Raw genomic sequence first — 15,128 nt, 5'->3', positions numbered from 1 at the left:
GAACTGTAGTTTCTTAATCATTTAAGGTCCTGTTGAAAAAGTTGCTAGAAAGATCCACTAAAAAGATCACAGATAACAGACAAGGTTAAGTCTCATAATAACTCCCTTAAAGGCTGATCTCAGTAATCAGTTCTTTATGTTTTCAATATTCCAGAGTTTTCTTTTGCCAGGGTTGGCAAAGAATCTTTATACCTTTTAAATTTCAGTTCCTAAATACACTAAATACCATCCTTCTCAATAGAAGCAAGTCAAGTAATTGGCTGTTGCACAGTAATGGACATTTTTTCAGCTAATGTAAATCAATATGCTCAGTATACAGATGCTCACACAGATTTACATCTGTCCTGCATTAGATATAATAATTCATTTGCCATAATATTCCCTTTTTTGGCAGGTGTTCTTAAAAATATCATCTCACATAGGTCTGTGAGCAAGAAGTTGGATAGAAAACCGACAAACAGTTAGAGGTTCTAAAATTGAGTCCAATATATTTTGTTTGAGAATCAGTGAAGTGATAGCATTTTAATTTCCATATGACCCTTTAGCTTATAGAAATGCAGGAACTTCATTTATTTTTAATTCACTTTAGAATATAATGAAAAGTATTCTTTTTGAGCCAATACAAATACAAAGTCTCCCTATTTCTTCCCATCTCAAATAATTTTTATTAGCATTTGCTCAACAGCAGCTAAATGTAGAATTGGGAGAGCTTGAGGAGAATTTGAAGATATAAGTAAAATTAAAGTCCTTCAGTTGTAATGTTACTTCAAATATTCAAATGTTCAAAGACAGTAACATAGCACCAGAAAATTAACTATCTTAAAATTCATGTCTTTTCTAAGCTCAAATGGATTAGCAGCAGATTTGAGGTAATTAATTATAATTACAAGTTTCCTAGGGAAACATGGTATAATAGACTCATTAAGTGAAATGTTACATTTGTTCTGTGTTTGATTCTCAGATTATTTTAACACAGTGCAACATTAGTTAAAGTTTTTTGGGCCAGACACATTCACTTATGCTGAACAGTTGCTCCCTCAATGAATAGCCCCAACTGACTTCAAAAAAAACCCACTTGGGCCCTTAATTAGACATTTTCAGCCTACGAAGGTAAAATCCATTCCTTCTCGGTCAAATTCTGTGGTGTCTATTGAATGTGAGTCAGTGGGAGCTTTTCTCTGGGAAGGACCATTGAATCTGCCTCACAGTTACTTCCTGATACTCTCTTCACTCCTGACAAAAGATTTACCACCTAACCAAATATCTAACTAAATAGCACCTGCACAGTTTTGAAGTAGTCTCAAAAAAGGGACCAATTATGTTTTTAATTTTTCAATTATCTTCTGTTTGAGGCTATGGCTAAGCTGAGGAGTATTTTACATCTGCCTCTCGTTATGAAGACATAAATGCCACTGAACTCCTTATGAACTGAACACACACAAAACTCACTGCAGTCATTACTACATCCAATACACAGAGAATTCCACACAGCTATTAATAAAACTCCTCATACAAGCCACAGCTCTCAGTCTAGACAACGCCAGGAACACCAAAGATGCCTCTTGATGCATGCAAAAGATCCCCTCTTTGATGCCCTTGTACCATTGTCCTCAGTTTGAAAGTCAAGGGAAACTGATGATGCACTTGCCAAAGAAAGTAGCTGCAAAAATAAAGAAGTGGCTAATTAAAACAGAAAGGACTATTTATTTTATGGTCTTCTGTGCTCTCGGGAAGTTCTGACGCACAGAAGACAAATTAAACAACGATTCATTTTGTGTCTGTGCTTTGAGAACCATGCCCAGTAAGATTACAGATAGGACAGTGATAGGTCCAGCAGGGATTTCTACCAATTAAGCTTCCACACTCTGGGTGGGTTGAGGTGTTTTGTGAGCCATGAGTTATTTTTGCACATTTCATGGGTTGCAGTGGATAGGCACAAAAAGGCTACATTAGGAGCAGTGTTACAGGCTTTGCTCAGAGCTATCGTGTGTTCCTGCAAGTCCAGACCTCTAAGAGGATTTCAGTGAGAGAACTGAGAATGCTTAGTTCTCTAATACTATCAAAAGGTTGATAGGTGTGCTTTTACTTACCCAACCTTTACATTTCTGCAATCAAGAGGGAAAAAGAAAAGATTAAAAGGTTTAATTGAGAACAGATACAGCTAGATGATGCCAGGTTTTGTTCCACTGAATATTTATGTTTTCTCCTATATGCCACCTAGCATCCCAAGAAACTGTAACTCACGGTCTGTTTGTAGCTAAACCAGAGCTTTCACATTACCACCTTATTTTTTTAAATGAAAGGCACAGATGATATCTGTTCTACATGAAATAACTGTAGTATTTTAGGTATTTCTATAATATGTTTTAGGAAACATCAATTCAAAAAAACAATAAAATGAAATGAACAGATTTTGGATGTGTCTCACAGTAATACAAATACCCTATTTTGTAGAGTGGAAATTCAAAGTTACACACACACAGAGGATTCAATAAAGGCAGTTTTCCTTTGATAGTTCTACAAGCCCACCAGACCCCAGCAAAAGTATCAATGTATGTATCCACAGAGAGTGTGATGTATATCATACAAGTGTGGCACATATCTTGAATATTGCATCTTATCTTTGGAGGACTACAATCATAAGACAATCCTTGTATTATACCTTTGTTTTCCTTGTACAGAGCAAAGACCTGTATTTGGCACAGTAAACATTTTGACTTAGGTTTTAAGCTTATTTTGAAGATCAGATGCTTTAGAGAAAAGGTAAACTTCATGCTACTGTAAAAGCACAGAATCTGGTGTTGCAGGCAAGGCTGGCGTACAGTGCCAAAATGGGAAAGACTAATGAAAGAAAAAAGCAAAGCCACTTTGATGCAAAACTTATGCAAGATGGAATCTATCAAGAGACTAATGGAAGCAAAAATTTACTGAAGAGCATGGGACAGATTAAGACAGTTGCTTTGATTTCAAATGTCTGTGAGGAAATCAAGTGTGGAAACAGGGATTTGAAAGTAAAAAGAAAGAATGGATAAAGCCACCCTACCTGACACAATCACATTTTTAAAAATCACAAAATACCATTTCAAAACAAATGAAAGAATTTATTATTAAAACCTTGATTTTAACCATTTGTGCAAATTGTTCAGTCATAATTTCTCCTTCTCAGGAAGGCATTCAAAAAAGAAACAGAAAAAAAAATTTAACAGGATATGTCTAAAATTTCCATTTTCCTCAAAATTTTCTACCTTTATTTTACCCTTTTGTTAATGCTAACTGAAATCTTAAGAAGCCTCAAGAATGATTTTCTGGTAAAAATAAGCCAGAACTACTAATTTCCCTTTTATCACATACCTCATACACAGGTTATAGAAACATAGGCACACCTCGTTCTGCTGTCCTAAGGCCAGAAGGGGAACCTGCACATCTGTTGGGACTCATGTTTGGCCCACTGCCTGAAGGAAAAACCTCCTTCGGTCAGTCTCAGCATAGAACAGTTTTACTAAGTTGGTACATAAAACTAGGCTTTCCTCCAGTTAAACAACAATAATTTGTTTTAGTTTGATGGGTCTTTCTAAATAATGGTGTGATCAGTAAACATCTGGCTTCTTCCTAGCAGATTAAGCCTCCAATGAGGAAAGCGTGTTTATAATTCTAATTTGAAACACAGCACATTAATATGCTGATTCTCATAATGTTTGCCTTAACCTGTTTGGAGAAATTATGACTACAAATATCTTGTACACAACACCTCTAAACTACCAGCTTGTACAAACAACACGAGAGCGGCTGCAGTCTCATACAGATGATTAGAACCACTTCAGAGGCAATCATGATTAGCGCTTTGGCTTGAAGCCATATTTTACACATAAACAAAGCATCTGTTTCTGAGTTCCTGTCCCAGGCTAATAGACCCACCTCCACTATTACTAATAAGCTCATTCAAGAGAGCCAGATGGCCTAGCTGAAACAGCCCCAGCTTCTTCCTGAGCAAGGCAAACCAGAGCCATGGAGGCAGAGCTGGCTCTAAACCGTATTTCCTTGGGCTCTAGGAGCCAGTAAAACAGGGCATAAACTGGCTCCACTAAAAAAGAATACAAATGCTGGTACCATCCATTATTTAGAATTGGTGGGAGGCCAACATCTGCCCCTCCAGAAGATCCTTTCATGTAGGTGCAATGAAGGAAGATGAAAAGTACAGCACACTTCTGCAGGAGTCGGTGCAGTGCAGCGCTCACTGTCCCCGTCCCTTGCGGGGTTTTTTTGCAGACTTTGCAAATCCCTGCCTGCAGCCAGGCACTCCTGCTCAGCTGTCTTTGCTACACATTGTGTGTACTTGACAATTGGGTGGTTTTACATATTTAATAAAAGTGTCATATTTAATTAGTAGAGCTGGCCTGTAAAAAGGATCTTGTGCTCCTTAGCAGCAACAGAAAGTGTTGAGAATCAAACAGAGCAGCACTTGGCTCGTCCAGGTCTAAGATCTCTTTTTTTAACCTGTGATCCAAGTTTTCATTTAACTAGTTCAGTTTCTAAGTAGATTACAGTCAAGATGCTCCACAAGCCAAGGAGTTGATGCTGCAGGGAAACCCATAATTGACCTAGCATAGGAAGATCCTTATATTTTATTTCAAAGCAAACAGACAGGCAAGAGTCAGTGACAGGGAGAGATGGCCATTTAGGTCACCTGCCCCAGCAAAGCACATGTATAAAGAGAACTCAATTTCCCCCCTTCCACTGTGATGCACAGAGTGCTTTATTCTACTGTGCTGACAACTGAATTTCAGCAGAGTGTGTGTCGGCATGAACTATCAAAGACAATTTACTACACCAGGAGCAAATGAACTTCACTCTAAGAGCAGCAGCAGGTCACATCACCCCTGCAAAAGTAAGGAAGTTGTGCAGAGATAAAGTCCTTTCAGAACAGCACGGCCACAGTGAGCATCCTTCTTGTGTGCTACTATCCTGAAGCTACAGACAAAAAAATCCTTCTGTCTCACGGGGATACCAGCAGAGTTGCAAAGATATAAACCTCCCCAAACGCAGCTCTCCTCCCCCTCCCCTCACCATCAGAGACAGAAAAATGAACCACTCTGAGAGAGGAAAAAACCCTCATGGAAATGTGCTGAAACAATTGAGGCCTGTCACTCCTCTTCATTAAAGGCAGGTTTCATGGTAGTTACTGAAGCTCTGTGGGATCTCTTGGGATAAAAGCCAGAATAAAAAATGTGTAAAGTATTGCTCTTCATGTCTTTTTGCCATACTGCCAGTCTTGTGAGCTATGAACACAGGGCATTCCTTGATTGAAAGGAAAGCCCTGAAGAAGTCACATTTCAGTGCCCAGGTCAGGTGTGACCCCCACTCTGTGTCTCTGTCCACACCAGCAGCTGAGAACAGCCTGGTTTTCCTCAAGAGCCCAAAGGATTTTGTCAAAGGTGCATAACCACAATTGTCCTTCTACTGCAAGGATTTCAGCTGGTTTTCCTTGAAGCGATTAATACAGTGCAGGTAAGCAGGAGTATGAGATTTGAATATAAAAAAATCTCTTTCTGCATATCTAGAAATGTAAGAATGCACTGCCTTATGCATATGGAAAGAATGACATGTATGTTCCAGGTTTTCTCTCCTCAAATTTTGAATTGTACAACACCAGTCATTTTGTAGGGGTAAAAAGAGATGGTTTTGTTTTTTGTTTTTTTCTCGCTGAGAGATAAAAAGAAAGGGCCAAGTAGAAAAAGATAGAGAGGAAAAGTGATCAGAAGCAAAACTAAACCCCTTCTTCCAAGAGGAAGATCAGGTACAGGGTTCTTACAAGCTTCATATAATTAACAACATGCATAGCAGTGATATCAAGCACTGTCTGCACCAGGCATTACTGAGACCAGCACTCTTACATTCTCTGTACCAAATGAAGTTATTTAGAATAAATCTTTGGCATTCATTCTACCCTCTGAGAAAGCTGGTTTATTGGGACTGAAGTCTTAATCCAGCAAAATATCATGTGCCCAGAGCAGCCCATTCCAAGGGACACTAATGGAATTGCCAAGGTTTTTAGAGAAATTCAACCTCAGTCTTCTACTTATGGGGGAAAAGGGAAAAAAAAAAGCCCTTTGTAATTTTGACAGACTATGACATTCTCTGTATCACTGCTGGACAATTTCACTCTGACAAAGAGGCTTTCCTCCTCTGCCACAGCACCCTGCTCTACCAAAGAGAATTTCCCCATGGTGCCACTCAGTCTTTGCTTCCTCTAACACTGCTCATGAGATATTATCAATTTTATCACAGCATAGGGATTTTCAATCTAATGAAAAATCTCAATGTGTTGCCATTTTTCAGAGAAGCCTTCAGATGCTATTTCCACTATTAATCTATTTGAGGAAGAGCACACCAGACATATCATGAAACAGTGTGAAACATACACTATTACTCCTTTTAAGCTGAAGACTTTGAGATCTCTTTGCTTATTACTCCCCACCAAATGGTAATGCACAATTTATTTAATGCCTACTCTGTGTGTGCTGAATCAGTTCACAACGCTGCTGAGTGTCCCTTGTGAGCATGTGCTCCATTTGCACATGTCAAGCATCCTGGTCTATTTAGTCCTATCCCAACTGCTTAATGTCTGAAACAGAAGCATCCACTACATTCTGCTTGATCTAAACAGATAATTTAATACCCTTGGACAAAAGGGACATGGTGTTTTGGTAAGCTCCCATGGGTCTAACTATCACAAAGAAGAGATTGTTGAATACACACACACACACACAAAAAAGAGATAGGAGGCAGGCAGTCTGATCTTTATGACCCACTGATTATTCCATCAGTAAGTAGCAGCATAAATCTAACTCCCGACCTAACAAAATACTATTTTACTTCCCTTTACTCTATATTTTATCTTTTATAGCCAATAAAACATTAAACATTACAAAAGGTTATGTTCTCACCAATATTTTCACTAAATGACAATAAATTCCTAGTTGAGCCAAGCAGATGTTTCAGCAGCAGCTATCCTGACTTTGCTGGACACTCTTCCTGCAATTCCCTCTGAATACACTGGCCCCACTAATACTGAGAAAGCCCATCTGGAAAATCTGACACTGAATTTGAATCAGTGTAATGACCCTCTTAATGATTTAATGGCAAATCTATACACTAATACAAAGTTGAGCCCTTTCCCTATGATCTGGCTAGTATTTACCACAGAAAGGAAAATTCCTTCCTTAACCTTGCCTTTTTGAACATCCTCAAATACCAAAAACAGCATCAGCCTTCTTAACTGATCTCCCTGAGCTTTAGATCAAGGCTCTAGGCTTGTTCTCATTTTTTACTCCATGAGTTAAGAGGAGAAAATTAAAAGAATTGTAGAAGAAAAAAAAGAAAAAGGAAAAATAAGAGAGATGAAGGTAGTTCAGAAGGATCAGGAAGGGAGGAGACTACACCTTTAATCTGCTCTCAAAGCAAAGCACACCATTTACCTGGACTATATGTGTACCACATAGATTGCAGAACAGATCTGAAAAATGATACACATTTCATGGTCCATTGATTTGGGAGAGAACAGCAGAGCCTGCAGTCATTTCAAAACAGACACAGAAGAAGCCCCAACCAGAACCATCAATGACAAAAGACCCCCAGAAAACTGAAGATTGGCCAAAGAGTGTTGGAATAACAGACAGGACAGTTCCCATATCACAACACAAGACTTGCCCAAATATTTCAGCCTAACAGATTCACTCATACACCAGCTGCTCCATTTATTCCACAAAACATTATATATTGAAGTGTGCAGTCTCATCCGAGCTGCCTTGTCCCAAGTTTTCAGATTCACTCTTGCCCTAGTGCAAGGTACAACCAAGACCTGCAGCTTGGACAACTGTGAAAGTACTTGTCCACCTGGGGAAATAACTCAGATACACAGGCTATGAAAATTGGGTCAAAGCTTCAAAACACATTTCCCAGGCAGCATTCCAGCTGAAACATAATCATTAATGTTAATCAGTCCTGAAGAACTGAACTTGGGAACTGAAAACACTTAATGAAAACAGCTCATCAGCTGGTGTAATAGGTTTGATGTATCAGGAATTACTAAAAAACATAGGGTTTTTTTGTTTTTTCTTTTAGTTTAAAAAGAAGAAATTAATCTCTGATTGAAAAGGAAAACAGAAACTGAGATAAGCGAAATTACCTGGATAATGTCATACAATAGATGAGGAGAAAAAAGGGAGAAAAAAGGGAACTGCAATCAGACAATTCTGTCCCACAGAGTGCTTATTTCTTCTCTTCTATCAGTGAGTCCAAACTGCTGCCAGAGTAATTAAACAGAGAACAGTACACCTTAGTAATACTGTTTCAAAGCATGTGCTCATGCCTACACATGAAAAATGTAGCAAATGTTAACTAGCACCTTACTGGGGGGAGGACAGATATAAAACACATAAACTACTTATTAATCCTGAATCAAGAGCATTTTCACAATCAATTCATGTCTATTTATAATTGGTGGCAGCTTCTTCCAGTTATGATTTTTACTAAAACAATGAGATTTTGTGATGACAAAGATTAAGGTAAGAGACAAAGAAAACTGGGATGAACAAGCCAGGATGTCTGCAAGCCCAGCACCTGCCCTGTTTAGGAGAAACTGAACAAGGTCCCTGGGGCACTGTCCTGGCTGAAGGGCCTGCAGCACTTCAGAACCTGATAAACACCTGATTTTAGGAGGGAGGCACACAACAGGAGACTCAGCCCCTAAAAGGTGTTTAGGCACCTAATTCCCATTGCTGAAAATGACAGGTCTGGACCTTCCAGGACATTGGAGTGCCTAATGCCTTACACTGCAGACACAGACCTGAAAGTAGGGCTGACTCCAGGCTGCAGCTGAGCATTCTGCCCACACAGGGAGCTGGGGGAGGCCCTGACCAGACACATCACACCGGGGCCCCAGCGCTCCTTTCCCATCACAGCAATTTCCTCCCATAAACTGCACACCACGTTCTCTTCTTTTCTTTCTAATATTTAATCAGAGGAGATCAATCTGGGTATATACTCAACTTCCTGTCCTTCTAAAATACAGTTCTCACACACAAAGCCTAGAGAGGCAGTTCTGCAGCTTATTCACCCAGCATCAGGGTTTTCTAAGCTATGACCTCCACTGATCCAAAATACCTGCCACACAATTGCTTAAAACAAAAGAAAAGCAGATTGCAAATTTATTTCCTGTGTTCTGTTCTACTAAGTCAGAGCTCCACTCATAACACACAGTCTGAATTTTTGTTAGTTCACCACTTACCTTAATGGAGTTCATTATTTTCAGCCTTGTGGCTCCTACTCAGTTCTAATTCCTTGTTTTAAAACACTGCATTAGCATTATCACCAATTACAGATACAGCAGTTTATTTCTGAAATGACTGCACTTCTGATTCCTCTCCACAATCCTGTCTCCATGTCTACGGCAAGAAATGGTGGAGGGAGAAATAACTGAAGAAGTCCCATCCCATTTTATTAGGCTTTTAAAAATTTTTCTTCTACGTGGCATCCTCAGACTAATACAGCTCATGTCCAGGCAGATTTTGAACTGGCAGGATATCTAAGCCTGTTTTCTCAAAGTCAAATAAAATAGACCAAGGCAGAAGAGGAACAGAAAAAAGAAGAAAATTGTCCCATCTACCCACATCAAAATGTAGCATGTGAGAACTGAAAGCAACCAGAATATAAAGAGCAGTTTCTTTAGTAAAAAAATCTAAAACCCACCCAAACCCCAAACCAGGACAAACAAACTCTGCAATATTCCAGCTGTGATTATAGCTCACGGCAGCCTCTTTTTGCCTTGATTTACCCTAAACATTTACTAAATGAGATACCTTTATACAAAGTGTTTAGGACCAAGCTATTAAACCCTTGCCATATTGAGTGCATTTGCAATATAGCAAGTTCCAAGAGACCAGGAAACAGCCCTCCTGTCGTTCATCATTTGCAATAATGACTACAAGGCAGTCCCAGTCCAGAACCACTACAGAGGACAGGGAGAACCTTCCTACACTGAGGAAGAAAATTCAGAACTAAGAGTAAAGCCTAAAACACACATGAAGAGCTCCTAACACCTTTTTTTTGAGTGTGGAGGAAAAAACTGGACTGGGAAAAAATTAAATCCCCTGTTATCAATGTATTTGTTGTACAATGCCAACTGTTGCTTTACTGATGTATTTAAGCACATCATTGTTCATATATTTGTAATAAGTTAATAGCCATTCCTTCTCACAATCAAACTACAATTTACTATATATATTCACAGAAAGCCTGTAAATTAATAGTAATTTAGTATTTTTTTACAAAATGTTAACAAAAATATTTTCCCAGAATACTTATCCATCTTTATTGCTTCATAGATCTCAAATAATTTAGTATTTGTTTTAAAAATATCTATTAAAGCAACCTTAAATGAAACTTTCTCTTTCATAGAATGTAATCACAAACTATTTGATAAGTGTAACATTTAATAAGATGCCTATTTTGAATCTGGTAATTCATCCTGATTTTTGTACAGAAGTGAAAAATACTAGATTTCAATGAGTATTCAATAATAATAATATTAAAAGCTGATTTTCAGATAAGTTCTGTGTATGCTTAGAAATAGACTTCACAAGCCTTACATTTTATTTCTACCTTACAAGTAAAACATTACCTGAAAATAAATCAGTATGAACCAGCCAGCTAAGGACACTCAGCAGAGGAGAGTCCTGGCCACATTCCTTAGTAGTTATTCAACACAGCAATACAGCAATAGTCTGTTCCAACCAACCTTCTTAAATAGATGTAGCTATGGTGTTTGGTTGATTTGGCTTTTTTTTTTTTTTGTGTGTTCAGCATTAAACAGGACCTTAAATAAGCCATACTCAAAGGAATAGTAATGAATATCTTCTTTTCTTGATCCTAAAAATGCATAAGATGAACTTAAACAGCCACCTCACATAATAAATTCTTTCTATATTAAAATTTTTAAAACGTTGCCTATTGTGAACAGATCAAAGTGAGAGGAAAGGAGAGTTAATACACATGAATAAATTGAAATACCTCCTTTAGAAGAGCTACTTTATTAACACATATTTTTTTATTAGCAAAGATAGTGAAAAAGCAATGCGTGTGCAGTGCTCACATTTTTAATGTTATGAACACAGCAAAAGATATGGTGTTGTGTTTAATTTTCTACAGAAAATAACAGTGTACCTGATTTAAGTCAGGAAGCAGCAGATAATTTCAAAATCAAAACCCCTTCTTTTAAAGAAAATGTAGAAAATTCCTTTACACTTATTGTCATTATTAAACCACTCTTTAAAAGGTTCTTTGTGGAAAACCTCTCCGTTTTGGAAACTCACAACATGATTAGAACTTAAGAAATCGTTTCTTTTGCCTACACCTAAAGAGAGCAATTATTAAAATTGGTGAAGTATTTCAGAGAGGAGAGCAGGAAAAAAACACTGGAAGATGAAACTGAATTTTTGACACGAAGGCTTAGAGTCGGGGAATGTAAATGTTTGGAGAGAGCAGAGTTCACGGATCAGGAGAGGATTGCAGCGCTCGCTGTTGTTCTGTTGGGCTGCGGGAACACCTTGGCGCTTTCTCCGAGCGCCCTCTGGCGGGCGGCCGCTGCCAGCGCACCCAGAGCGGGTCAGCCCCAAGGACTCCGGAGGGAAACGTCTGCGGCCAAACGCGTCACCCAAACACGGCCCTCTCCAGGAGGGACGGGATACGAGCAAAGGACACGCGGGACACCCCACCCCAACCAACCCCAACTCTGCTGCTACAGGTGGTGCTTCTGAAGAGCTCACTGCAGTGGGGAAAAGCTACACTTGAGGGACAATCCCTACAAACAGTCAAAGCAGTGCTCAGAGAGCAAACATTACCCATTTGAGAAACGAAGTTATAGACAACTTTATACTATTCATTAAAAAGGTGTTTTAACAGCAAGAACTCAAAGCTTCCATGTTGCAAGGACCTTTTTCTTTTTCCAGGATGTAAATGTTGACTTCAGTTTTGGCTGAACTACATTTATATTTAATGAAACAATTCTACATCTGATTCTCACATGTAGAACATTTTGCATGACTCCTCATCGATGCACAGCACTAATAAACTGCTTGTTTCTAAGATGTTTAGATGCTGTCCAAATGAAGGTAGGAATTGCAGAAATAAGGAATATGGCTTAGTACAAGCATGACAACTATTCTTAAGTTATGCTGTCTTACTCTGAATTGGACTGTTTAGACCCTGACTTTGAAAAATTCCTCTGAACTATGAGTGAGGGAATTCTGAAAGAAACAGTAAAGCCTCCCTTATACATAGGACAAGGAACCACCTCTCCATGTTAGAAATATCACTACTTTCTTAGTACATTTAAGTTATACTGGCCCAGAGGTACAGTTCTTTAGCTCTATATTCCAATGTCCATGTTAAACAGTAGGTCTGGTAAGAAACACATCAATTAAATCTTACTGCTGCTATTTGCTGTGCAATTTGGGGTGCTTAAAGAAACAGTGCTTATAAAGTGTAAAACTTCTGGTTATTGCCTGTGCCATTGGAATGGGAACACCAAAGAGCAAACACAAGAAACTGAATCAAGCTTTGACCGGAAAAAATTGCTTCACAGATTCTTGGGACAACAAAGACTGGGAAAGTTTAAGGTTTGGGTTTTGGTTTCTTGTGGTTGATTTTTGTTGTTGTTTTGGTTTTTTTTTACTCCTGAACATAAATGGATCTTAGATAAGGTCTAAATTACATTATCAACAACTGAAATTTTGTTTGTTTTTAATAATGTATTTAACTTGCCATGTGGGGATTTACTAATAAAATGTTGCAACACTGTCAAAGATCATTCTTCAAGGTATTCCTATCTTTCAAAGTCTCAGAGACCTGATTTTTACAATGCATCATGGACAGGGACCCATCTTGCTTATTAGCAAGGCTGCAACCAAATGACAGGATCAACATCAGAGCTTGGAAATTTATTCCTATCTGAAACATCAATAAGCCAGTAATTTAAAAAAAATCAACAATGCCAACAAACAACTTGAATTTCTAGAAATCTTCTAGGTCTCACAGGAGACAAATTTACTTCCTAGTCTAAGATCAGTAAAAATAGCCCTGGCCTTTGAAATCCTGCTGGCTTTTTAACGTGGTTTTGCTCCTGAAGAAAGACAGCCTGCAATTTTGAACATCCCATGGCAGTGAGGCAGAGCATGCCAGCCATCAAATTCTAGTTGTTCATTCCACTGACTGGAAAAATGCTTGCAATTTGATTTCTTTTATAAGGCCACATTTGAGCAAGCAACATTTATAGAGATGACTTACCTAATTAGATTCAAAGAGTGATTTGCTATCTCAGCAATAGTTTTGAAATGTACAAATCTAGACAGAGAGGCATTATGTAAACAGGTGTGAATGACACTGCTCCATCAGGCATTAAATTGGAGCTGCTCCTGAAAAATTGTATCATTTGTGCATTTAAGTTATCAATATTTTACCAACAGCAGTGTTTTCACACCAAATATTTTTTGTGGTCTACAGCCAATGATATTTAAGCAAAATCTCTCACCCTTCTAATGGTGGCATGAAACAGCCTCCTTGTGTGCCTTTCATATCTCTGAGGAGATCAAAATTCTCTCAGGAGAACCCGAGCTTTTGAAACAGACAGCTACAAACCAGAAAGTGAGGAAAAACAGCAGATACTTACAGGCACTTTTGCATTTCCAAAACAGCAACAGCTATGAAAAGAGGAAACCATTTTACTTCCTGACAACTCTGTGATACTTGCACGAAATGTTGTGCTGGGGATGTGATCAGCAGCCCCCGGAGAGCGCCTGGATGGCCGCTTCCCTCAGCCTTCACCCGTGAGAGGAACGCGCCCCGCTCCCAGCGGGGGGGGGAAGTTTTGCTCTTCACACCTTTTCCCTAAGCCTCGGGCGTGAGTTTCACGCAGTAGTAGGAGAAAGCGTCTTAGTAAGAGCAGTGCATCCTACTGGCTCTCGACTGAGCCGGGTGGGGACGGTCCGTGGTGTCCCCGGCCCAGCCCCTCCGTGGGGCCCGCCCGCGGCGCCCTCAGCCCGCCCGGCCCGGCCTGGCCCGGCCCGGCCCCGCCGCGGAAGCTCGGCGGGAGCTCGCCCCTCACAGGAGGAGCAATGCCCACCGCGCTCCCCCCGACCGGCCCGGCCCCACGCCCCTGGGCAGCGATCCCTGCCACGGCTCTGCTGCAGAAAACACCCCTGTTACAGACAGCCTGCTCTGTGTTCTCAAACCATTTCCCCTGGCATACAGGCACACAAAGAGTTTAACGTTGAGGAGGGATTCAAGTGTTGGCCCCTCACAGGCAGGCAGAGAGGGCTGTGGCTCAGGTTTCAGTGGCACTTAATTAGGGGAGAGACGATCACAGAAGAGTCAGGGTTGGAAGGCATCTCTGGAAAGCATCCAGTCCAACCGCCCTGCCCAGACAGGTCACCTGGAGCAGGTGACACAGAAACCATCCAGGTGGGTTTGGAATGTCTCCGGAGAGGGAGACTCCATGACCACCCCAGGCAGCCCTCCCAGTGCTCTGCCACCCTCAGTGTGCAACTCTTCCTCATGCTGAGGTGAAACCTCTTCTGTTTTAGTTTATGGCCTTTGCTCCTCATCCTGTTGCTGGACACCACTGGAAAGAGTCAGGTACCATCAACTGGCACCCAGTTTGTAGATATTTATAAGTGTTAATTACATCCCCTCCCTGTCTTCTCCAGACTTAACAGGCCCAGCTCCCTCAGTGTCTCCTCATCAGAGATGTTCCACTCCCTAAATCATCTTTGTGCCCTCCACTGGATCCACTGCAGGAGCTCTATGTCTCTGTGTACTGGGGAGCCCAGAACTAGACGCAGCACATCAGCTGTGGCCTCAGGAGGGCCAAGCAGAGGGGCAGGATCATCTCCCTCAACCAGTGAAGAGAATGGTTTTGGATCTGCTGACAAAGTGAATCATTAAACAGATGAAGGGCTTGAGGGAAGAAGATTAAGTTTTCAGCCCCAAGTAGTGAACCTGAGGAGGATGGAAACAACACAGAAAATGGACAGCAAAAGCTAAATACACATCAACTGTTTAGACAGTTTTCAAAT

This window comes from Agelaius phoeniceus, chromosome 13 (genome assembly GCF_051311805.1).
Source record: "Agelaius phoeniceus isolate bAgePho1 chromosome 13, bAgePho1.hap1, whole genome shotgun sequence".
Classification (NCBI taxonomy): domain Eukaryota; kingdom Metazoa; phylum Chordata; class Aves; order Passeriformes; family Icteridae; genus Agelaius; species Agelaius phoeniceus.
Note: the sequence above shows the minus strand (reverse complement) of the source record.